This window comes from Mytilus trossulus, chromosome 13 (assembly GCF_036588685.1).
Source record: "Mytilus trossulus isolate FHL-02 chromosome 13, PNRI_Mtr1.1.1.hap1, whole genome shotgun sequence".
Classification (NCBI taxonomy): domain Eukaryota; kingdom Metazoa; phylum Mollusca; class Bivalvia; order Mytilida; family Mytilidae; genus Mytilus; species Mytilus trossulus.
In genome coordinates this window covers 9,950,475-9,961,251 of record NC_086385.1, presented here as the reverse complement: position 1 = coordinate 9,961,251, position 10,777 = coordinate 9,950,475, and the positions used below count along the sequence as shown (strand labels likewise).

At 31.0% G+C, this 10,777-nt stretch overlaps 1 long non-coding RNA gene across 1 annotated transcript; it reads left to right on the top strand.

Annotated features, from left to right (window-relative positions):
- The first annotated feature begins 1,366 nt into the window (after positions 1–1,366).
- On the top strand, positions 1,367–2,623 carry LOC134695110 (uncharacterized). The gene is made up of 3 exons (XR_010102698.1): positions 1,367–1,629; positions 2,060–2,138; positions 2,510–2,623. It is a non-coding gene; the product is annotated as an uncharacterized LOC134695110 (long non-coding RNA).
- Positions 2,624–10,777: the final 8,154 nt, after the last annotated feature.

Genomic DNA, 10,777 nt, shown 5'->3' with positions numbered 1-10,777 from the left:
TTAACAATAAAATGTGTATCATTCTGGTGTCCTTTTTAGTTAATGATAGATATTGATTGTATTTATTTTTTTTTGTTTGGTATTTATTCAACAAAAGTAAAATCACAAAAATACAGAAATACAAGAAAAAATACAAACCAAGATTAAAAGTATTTAAATGTACAAATTTTAAATTTAGGTTTTGATGTGATAAATATATTACATGATGATAGCGTTTCGTTATGTATATTGTGAAAGATGTCTCGACTTTGAAATTCCCTTACCAACACTGGACACGTTTTCATATTATCGTTTCTTTTTCAACAGTTTATGGTGAAACTAGTGATCTCTTTTGTATTATCATCTTCGGGAAAATTAACCAAAATCGTTCTAATAACTTCATTTAATGTGTTTTGGAATAAGATCTAGAAAAATGGACAAAATGTGCAGAACAAATGATAGAATTGATAAGAAATAGAGAAAAATAAACTAAAAAAGTTTAAAAAAATATAAATTTAAGTAGAATATCAATGGAATGGAATTGAGTCAGCTTTTTATTTATTTGTAGGATGTGATTAATCTTTTCAGGGAAAACAAAACCATAAGTATTCTTGTTTGATTATTTCTGAATCGAGTCAATGTGAAAATCCATCAATACTACATCGACATCAATTAATATTAAGAAAAGTGAATTTACGGGTTCATAAGAGTATTTTGGTATTTAAGGTAATATTCGAATTTACTAACAGTGATGAGTGATTTTAATCAAATGTGCTCCAACTAAACTATGAGCATCAAAAAAGTATAAAAAGCGAAGCATGGGGAACGAATGTATTCATCGAAATATCATCTCTTCAGAACTGTGCTATGTATGGACTTTGCTCATTGTTGAAGGCCGTACGTTGATCTATAGTTGTTAATGTCTGTGTAATTTTGGTCTCTTGTGGACAGTTGTGTCGTTGGCAATCATACCACATCTTCTTTTTTATAACACGTGTATATAAGTTGTAACTGATTTGAGATATAATTCAAATTTATCCTCACGAGGTGAAATGGGATAGACTCTTGAGAAACAAAACGGAAGAAGTCCTTCACACGTATTGAGTGCAAGAAATAGAGACTTGATGAAACGAGAATTTGAGCAAAATTTGGATTTTTCTGCTTGTCATTAAACTTATATATAAGATTAATTTGGACTTATATATGTGGTAGACTGTATTTTATAGGTTTTACAGTAATTGTGTATATTTTTATATTTAGTTTATTGTGTTATATTTTGTATATTATATGACTTATATTGGGTATAGTATACTAATTACAGATTGTAATTAGTTGATTAGTCTATATATATGCTTTGTTCATTTTATTTACGTATTTGATAGTTGGACTTATTGACATACGACATTTTCTACTGGTTTGGGTAACTTTGGTTTGACTGTAGTTTACTTCAAAGGTTTTCTTTTTATGCTTCGGTGGACCGCACACTTTCTTTATTTCTATTGGTCATTATATTTTGGCGCTATATTTCTTTTGTTCTTTTATGCTGGTCATCACTTTTCTATATACTGGTGGACATGTTGATATGTGCTGGATGAAATTCTAAGTTTGAACCTATATTCGTTTTTAGTTTTCTTTCTATTCCATATTCAGGTCAGTTATATTTCTCTATTACTAATTACACGTTAGTAGTCCAGATATTTATTATTTTACCTAGAATGACTGTTTAGAATGAAAAGGTCGATGCGTAAATGTTGAATGCGAGATGAATGCTTTAAAACGATATAAAATAGATAAATTGCAGTAAAGTAGTATTTGTTTTCTTAAATTGTTTAAGAGACGTTATTTACATATTTTCATAAATAAAGTACTTTTAACTAATTTGGTAAATTATTAATCTAATACACATTGTATGAGAATTCGAGTGTTCCGGAATGAATGTGTTAAATACTTTTAAAGGTAAAGATAGAAACATAATAATAGTTATGTGTATTGATTGATTATTTTATATAAGAGTACAAATCGTAAACAGGTGGTTTATTACAGTAAAACATGGATTACAATTTGTTTATTTGTTATACAGGTATATTTTATGTAATCCTGGGATGATGTAAATCAATTTCCATAGATATAAATCAGGAGGCCTTTGCACCTCATGCGAGGTAAGCTAAGTGTTATTTTTGTAATGTTCGTATTTTTGTTTGTTGCTATTTTATGCTTACGGCATTCATACAGCATGCAGCTATTGCTTTTAGTTTTGTTAATTTGCTTTGTTTAAATTTGTGTAAACCGCTTTAATTAATTTTCGTATATTTGACTTGTTTATTTAATACGAGTCGTTAAGTGCATTTGTACTAGACTTTGTCAGTTACGCTCAACAATATAAGCATATTGTTGTAAATACATGCAGATCAGTTTTATTTATATTTCTGATAGTAAAACATTTGTTTATCATATTACATGGATAGAAACCTATGTACCAGATTATTATTTGATGAACGGTCAGAGTCTTACTATTGTATTTATTTTTTAGGGTACGTTTTATGTATATTTGTTATTATCCTGAAAACTAGTCCAGAAATAAAAGGAACCATCTTAAAGAAAGTATTGTGTTTATTTAAGCCCTAGAAAGTGCTACTACATATATACAAGAAAAGTTATGAAATACATTTGTAATTGGACAATCAAGAGTTGTCAAAAGATATATTCGCTGAGAAAAGCAGATGAGATATAAACAACAATAAGCTGCGCACATACATTCTCTACTAAAAAGTAATGAACTCCGAGGAAAAAAAAAAAAGGGAAAGTCCCAAATCAAATGTAAAAAATCTTAAACACATCAAACGAATGTACAAAAACTGTCATATTCCTAATTTGGTGGTTCTCTAGCTAGCTTAACCTCTCAAATGTATGACAGTCACATCAAATTCCATTATATTGACAACAATGTGTGAAAAAAAACACAGGTTAAAAGGTCAAAAATAGGGATATAGCAGACGATACTGTGTCATCATCTTAATCACTGTAAAACAAACACATGTGACAAAGAAGCACAAAATGCATACATTAAATTTAACAAACTCATTTTGTTATTTGCTTACACGATTTTATTTATACATGTGAAATCCATTCACAAAGGACCTAACCCAGGTAAAAACAAAACAAGTGTCTCGTTCAATGTATGACGGGACGGCACGTCAAATGGATTTCACGAAAACAGTTTCAACAGTATAAGTTCAAAGGCATACATCAACAGCCTTATTTAAGTAGAGTCTTGTCAAATTGATATCTTAATAGTAAAAGAAATATTAATAAAGACAAATAAAAGAAGACTGTTACACGTCATTAAAATGACAAACAACGTCAGTACGCATAATCTATACTCCAAAACCATCGTGTATTATTTGTGAAGTTAATACGGAATATTTATTAACAAGGTCTTAATACCTTCGGATGAACTTTTTGAAAAAGGGACGAGACGTTCTTTGACCGGTTCAACAACTTTCTGGTCAGACACTGATGACGTGTTACAAAGTCTGAGTAACAGCTGCAAGCTTTTGAATACCGAATACTAATAAGTTGGGAAATGTATATTCCGTATGCAGGTGAAGTTGGCTTAGGTGGGGGATATTATTAATTTCAAATTCAAGTCGTCTCGTTTGTCATAGATTCTGGTACTGACATGACGCTGTACGTATGGTGAATTCGAGTTATAAGTCTTAACATGAAGCGGTGGAAGTTGTGTCTGTTGTTTATTCAATTGCAGTTCTGGGGGTATACTAATAGAACCCAATCAGAAAATTTCGAATTGTTAATAGCAATAACATCATCAATATATATGAAAGTGAAATTAAACAATACAAAACAGTGTATTTCATACAACACAACAGTCTAAAATATTTGAACAAGTTAACAAATGAATTCAAAAAAGACTCTGAACACACTTGGTCATAGTAATTTCTTTATGATAAGTATTGTCAATAACAAAATATTTTGTAATCTTAACCTTTGTTTTCATCAACGTCTCCTTTTTTTAATAGATTGTTCTGCTGTAAACAAAGATTATAAACATACTTTTTACAGATACATTACATTTTTAAGTTACATTTAAATCATATCAAAATTTCATACGAATACATAATACAATATTTTCTATAAACTAAGGAATTTCTTGTACAAGGTAAACATGAATATTTTCGTCGGTGCACACGTATAACAAGATGTTTGCAGATCAATTACATAAAACCAATAGGTTCAAATTTACATATTGGCCACTTTCGTTAAAACGACAAGAAATTGAAAATCAATGGCTGTTTTAAAATGGGAATTCTAATATGACGTCCTTATCACGCTTTGTAAACAAAGCCGTGTTCTAATGAGCATAAAACATATGTTTAAAACATGCGCACGAACTTACTGTGTATATTAACGTTATTTCCATCGTTATCCTTTTAAATCTATACATTTAAGCAGCTAGCATAAACTTTTATTATATATTTTTATAAAACAACATATATTTACCCTGCTCGTAGTTTTTAAACTTATCAAATATGTAATGTAATGCACAGACTCCTTGGAGAATGAAACGGGAAAAGCCAAACATTTTTACGGTATTTTCGTACGCTTCGACCTTTGAAAATACTGTATTTGTCCTATTAGTATCGAAATAATTCCTTCGTGTCATGCTCTATGCTCATTTAACATGGGTAGGCATTATAGTTGACCACATTTTACAACTCGCTAACGTTCAGTGTAAAACATCGACAAATATAATGCCTACCCATGTTAAATTGAGCATAGAGCATGACACGAAGGAATTATTTCTTAAACAGTTGATAAAGAACATGTTGCTTCTCTACTCTGTACATGTATTTTAACACTTTTTGTTCAAATTAAAATCTTTATTAGTATGATACACAAAAAATACACAAAGTACACAATCATATATCTGATCATATATGACCATTTATGTGTTTTTCGATACGCTTCAGGCTTTATTTGATTGTCCATGCTATATACAGATACTTTTGAATTTCCAATTATACATTGGACAGACATTGTACAATTTATAACTTTATAATACTAAGACTTTTTATGTGCAAAATAATAAATTCGAGATGATTCGATGCATATTTTCTTGGCTAACTGGTTTTGTTTTCATATACCTTTGAGTGTTATATTTTTTTACAAGATTATCACATCATATGATAGATCTCCTTGTGTTATTGTTAAGTCTAAATAATTCGATACATTTGTCTACTTCATGTGCTAGCTGGGTGTTTTTTCATATTCTTGTATTTATGAGCGTTATATTTATTATGAACGAGATTTTCACCTAATTTTGTTATAATGGCAAGTTCGACTTCCACATAAAAGAGCTCCTTTAGCCATTGCTAGACAAGCATCGTCCGAAACAATAACGCTTTTGTGGAGGATTTGTTGTCGAACAGCTTCTTGAACTAATATACATGCAGACATACCACCGATCATGACGATGGCTTCCACGTTATGCGAATATATGTGTTCTGAGAAATCGTCTTCCATCAGTGATATAATCTTGTTAATAGTTGTCTTGAATAACGTATGCACTATATCGGCTTCAATTCGAAGTGAATCACCCTTTAGAATGATGTAATTAGCATATTTAGAAGTAGAAATTACACTGAGAAGATTTTCATGACGGATCTTTAGGCAGATATTATTCAAACACGCATATGGAACTCTCATTTCTATTTTGTCTTGATTTACTCTTACTCTTCTTTTTATTTGTTCACAATCCCTAATAATAGCTAGATATGCATCAGGAGCTTCCTTTTCCAATGATTGCATCACTGATTTACCAAATATAGTATTTAAAAGATCTAAAAACTTCATATTTATATGTTCCACCGCAATCATTGCCAGTTCTGCAATACTTTTCTATGATTCCATTAGCATTTTTATGTATGACTGTTATGTCTGCAACAACACCTAATTATAACAAAAATTAGACAATTTGTTTGTGACAAAAGCATGAAAAACAAACATGTTTTACATACACCCATTCACTATTATCAATAATGAATACTATTTATGGAGTGAAGAATTATATATCTTCAAAACAAACCTCATTTAGTTTATACATTATCCAGTATCACATATTTCGTCGCTGGGCTTCTAAAATGTTTAAATTACAAATTTTTCAAGAAAAAAATATCTCACAAACAGGCTTTGAAAATTTTTGCAAAATGCATGCTTCCAAAATGTCTTAAATGAGCTTGTACCTTTTTGTAAATAGCAGTGAAATAAAAACTTTTAACATTTCTGGATTATCTAAGAACTTAAATTATTTTCACAGAAATAAAGAATTGTACAATTGTTTTTCCCCAAAGCCATTCTACAACGATTTTCAGTTTTCATACAACATTTTGGAAGCAAACTTTACAAACAACTGACATTGGCAGTTTTGTAATATGTCTTATTTCACACATTTTGATTGTAATTGTGTGCTATTTTGTAATACCAAAGATTTCCTACTGCCCAGACCATTGGTGTCAAAACATATTTTTAGCCAAAAAAGTCATATACAACATTTTAGAAGCCCAGCGACGATTTGCTAGTCTTAAAAAAAATAAAAATATCTACTTCTCTTTTTTTTCATTTTCAAGATTGGATCACGTATATGGAGTCTGATGAAAGACTTCCTATCATACAATCGTGGTACATTAAGTTAAAATAAAAACCAGTATATTGACAAAGTATTTACACCACTTGTTCGATGCCACTGCTGGTGGACGTTTCGTCCCCAAGGGTATCACCAGCCCAGTAGTCAACACTTCGGTGTTGACGAAGTGTTGACATGAATATCAATAATGTGGTAATTTTTACAAATTTACTGTTAACAAAACTTTGAATTTTTTCGAAAAACTAAGGATTTTCTTATCCCAGGCATATATTACCTTAGCCGTAATTGGCACAACGTTTTGTAATTTTGGATCCTTAATGCTCTTCAACTTTTTACTTGCTTGGCGAAATAAATATTTTGAAATGAGTGTCACTGATGAGTCTTATGTAGACGAAACGCACGTCTGGCGTACTAAATTATAATCCTGGTACCTTTGATAACTAATTAGATATTTTTTGGATAACATAACTTACTATTTTCATCACAACTATGACATTTATTTTGAATTTTATAATTGTCTTCTACTCTTCCCTTTATCAGAGACTGGAGTGGTAAAATTTCTTTAAATTACAATTGTTTGTAAAACATCGGTTATAGGTCCAATATGTTATCATTTCTGTGTTTATCACTTGTTTTAATCCTATGATAGATCAAATCAGTATTGACAAATGAAATAACAGAGTAAATACGAGATTACCTAATTTTTCAATAAAAAAAATTAAAACCTTTATAGGAAGATATTGTGGGGATACATTTGCATTTCAATGAAGTTCAACTTTAAATATAATACTATTATGGTTCATTACTCGTAAGGTAGATAATCCAGAATAGGAAAAAAGAAGCTTGAGAATGAAGCATTTTCATATAAACAAACAAAATACCTCCAATTTCAACTACCATATAGTCAGTTCCTTCTTGTATGTGTTGGTTATGGTTTCTGTCCATTAAGCGCTGACAATAAGCGAATGTGGCGTCTGCCTCTGTTACCAATATCAATTGACCTAAGGGTATTCCAGCCTTTGAAAATAACATGTAAAATTTAATGAAATTACTGTTGAACCTGACACATATTTTTTGTAATCAGAGAGCATTAACAATTTGACTTTCATTATTTAAATAAATTATATTGGGTGATTTCCCTGATTTTTTCTTCACATGTATTAGGCACAAAGTAATCATCCAATTGCTATCCATGTTAATTCTCTAATTTCAGGCCTTCATAGCTATTTTGCCTAATGATCTAATGATCAAATAAGTAATAACATGTAATAACACGGTATTAGTCATATCAAAACTGTATACTGTCATTTACTTGTCTTGCACAAATCAATATACCTTCAATGACATAAAATAGCACGCCTGTTCCCAAATGTATGATATTAAAGACAGGTTCTATTGATATTAGCAACAGGGCAAGTATGCCCATGTCCTTATTTTATAAATATATAAGTGTTTTGTTCAAAAGAAACTGTCAACAATGATTTTACGGTGAGCCTACATTTCTATATAAAAATTCCGGTGGTGTTTACCTTCTTTGACCCTAACTATCTCCCATTTTGAAAGACTTCTGAATATCTGCCTTTTAGTGAAACTGAACACGACTATAAGTAACTTATGTTTATAAACACGGTCTAACCTGCTCTGCACATGACCTCAGGGTATGTTTACTTGTATCCGTCAAATCTACAGACACAATGATAACCCATCTAGTTTCATCTTTTTTAAAAGATGCATCTTTCTTGTCCAATTCTTCCGTTATATGGTAAACAAAGGCCTTGATAAACATTGTGAAGACGTGGCTAGCAGGACGTGTTTTGCCTATCACATCTTTCAACATCAGATCACTGGTGGTATTCTAAAGTATAAGAGAGAAAATTGTATTGGTGGTATAATTTGATAGAAAATGTTTTATAAATCGAGGGCCTAGGTGGCCAATTGATCAAGTTGTTACTTTTGGAATAACTAGCCAGCCAAACCTGAGGTTGTGCTTTCGAATCCGACTCGATCGGGTGTACTCGACTCCAATTATCATTGACTAGGATTGTCAGTTTTCCTATCGAAGGTTGCTGGTTTTCTCCGAGCACTCCGACTTACACCATCAATAAAAACTGGCAGCCAGAAAATATTTCCAAAACGATGCTCAAACGTGGCGTTAAAACACAGGAAAAAAAAACATTTTTCGAAATAGTGTAAAACAAATTAAAAGAATTGACTAGTTAATATATTTAGCAGCGATTTAATTTGCTAAATATATTGATTAAAGATAGAAAACTTTTCTAAATGACAACCAATTAAAATCAAGTGGAACTGACTCAAATCATTTGATCGAGACAAGGAATGAAAACTGTAAGAGTAACTACAAAACCACCATTTCTACTTCATGTGTGCATCTAGTTTGTGATATTCAGATGTGTTATTTTAAACAAGATTTATATACCTATGTGAGGATTCAACTACAATGTTGGCTTCCTGCGCATTTTTTTCCAGCAAGGTTATAGGAAAGAACACTTTACAATGCAGGAACCTCAGTTTTCATAGTGTTCTATAGATTGTGTCAGCTAAACTTTAAAGTTTTACAAAACATGAAGTAAATCTATAGATTTGGCGAGCAACAAAAAGAAAATGTGTTGTGTTTTATAATGAAGAAGGCTACAGTAAGATGATACCTTTTTGGTGTTGAATCCTCTGAAGAAATAGTAATCATTGTGAATGTCGTCCATACACTTATCTGCATACTCATTTTCTGCATCATACCCAAAACACTTGAACTCTTTGTTAATGTCTAATAAAACACATGTTGGAGTTTTAAGTGTCAAAAACTGCCGAAAACCATAATTCCAAGCTTGATTGACATGGATTTACATCAAATTCGTTGTATAAGATTTAAATTAATATACATATCCGCTATACGTAGTTCCAAAATCTAAAGCTACGATTGTGCTCAATTTCAAACGTTCCATTATATTGTTATTACCTGAAAGGAGAATATTGACATATTTGTTTGTTGCCTAGTGTTTGGGTTTTTGATTTCGCCAGTTGACGATGTTGTGACGCAGTTGGCATTTTAAAGAGACAACACTCCAGCAAGAAAAAAGATGAAAATATTAATTTAGTAAAACTTTCAAATTAAGTATACTTATTGACTGGTTATGAGTGAAATACTAAGTTTATTGTCCCCGATGTGCAACTATTTTGCTGAGGGGAAGCCGATGGGAATAGTTGTATCCGAGAGGACAATAAACTCACTATTCCAAGAACACCCAGTCAGTAAGTGTTTTATTATACCGAAAGATACATCGGACAATAAATGTTTGGGCTAAATCAACTATCATAATATAAAGAACAGAAGCGCAATCATATTGTTTCATGTTTACTTCATATATATTTTAAATGGTAAGGCTTCGTTCTGCACTGATACAACCCTAGATACAAGATGTAAAATTCGACGTTGCAACTCCCGCGTCATTTTCCAAATTAGCTAGTCCCGTAGCTGCATTTTAAATTTCGCGAAATATTATGACGCTTGCCGTCAAATAGTTTTACCGAGGTCCAATAATCTTATATAAAAAATGATGACTGAGGTATAATAAAAGTTTAATCTACCGTTTTCTATCAAAGGAAATGTCTATATTAATTCGGAAATATGACGTTTGCTTTCTTTTTGTAGAACGTGTTTGAGTTTTTCATTTTACAATTTGATAAGAGACTTTCTGTGTTTAATTTTCCTTGGAGTTAGGTTATTTTGTTATTTCACTTTAAAAAAAAACGCAATTACCATTTCAAAGAGACGACAACCCAGCAAGACAAAAGATATAGACGTTAAACTAAACGTGATTAATATAACTTTTAAAGTAATAATAATAGTCTTTTATGTGTAATACCACCAAATCATGGTACATCACATCCGGTTGCATACGAAACTAGGCCTAAAAAATATTCCCTTGAATTTGACAGTTGTTAACTTAAATTTTTCTGAGTCGTAAATATGTATGTTGGATGTCTGAAAGCATCATTCTTTTTTTATTTGATGGTCTTATAAAATATTTTGGAACGTTAAGGTTACATAGTTACCAAAGCAGGTAACCAGTAAATAACAGTGTAAAAATTGGGTTGTTTTCTTCCGGTGTTGGTTACTTT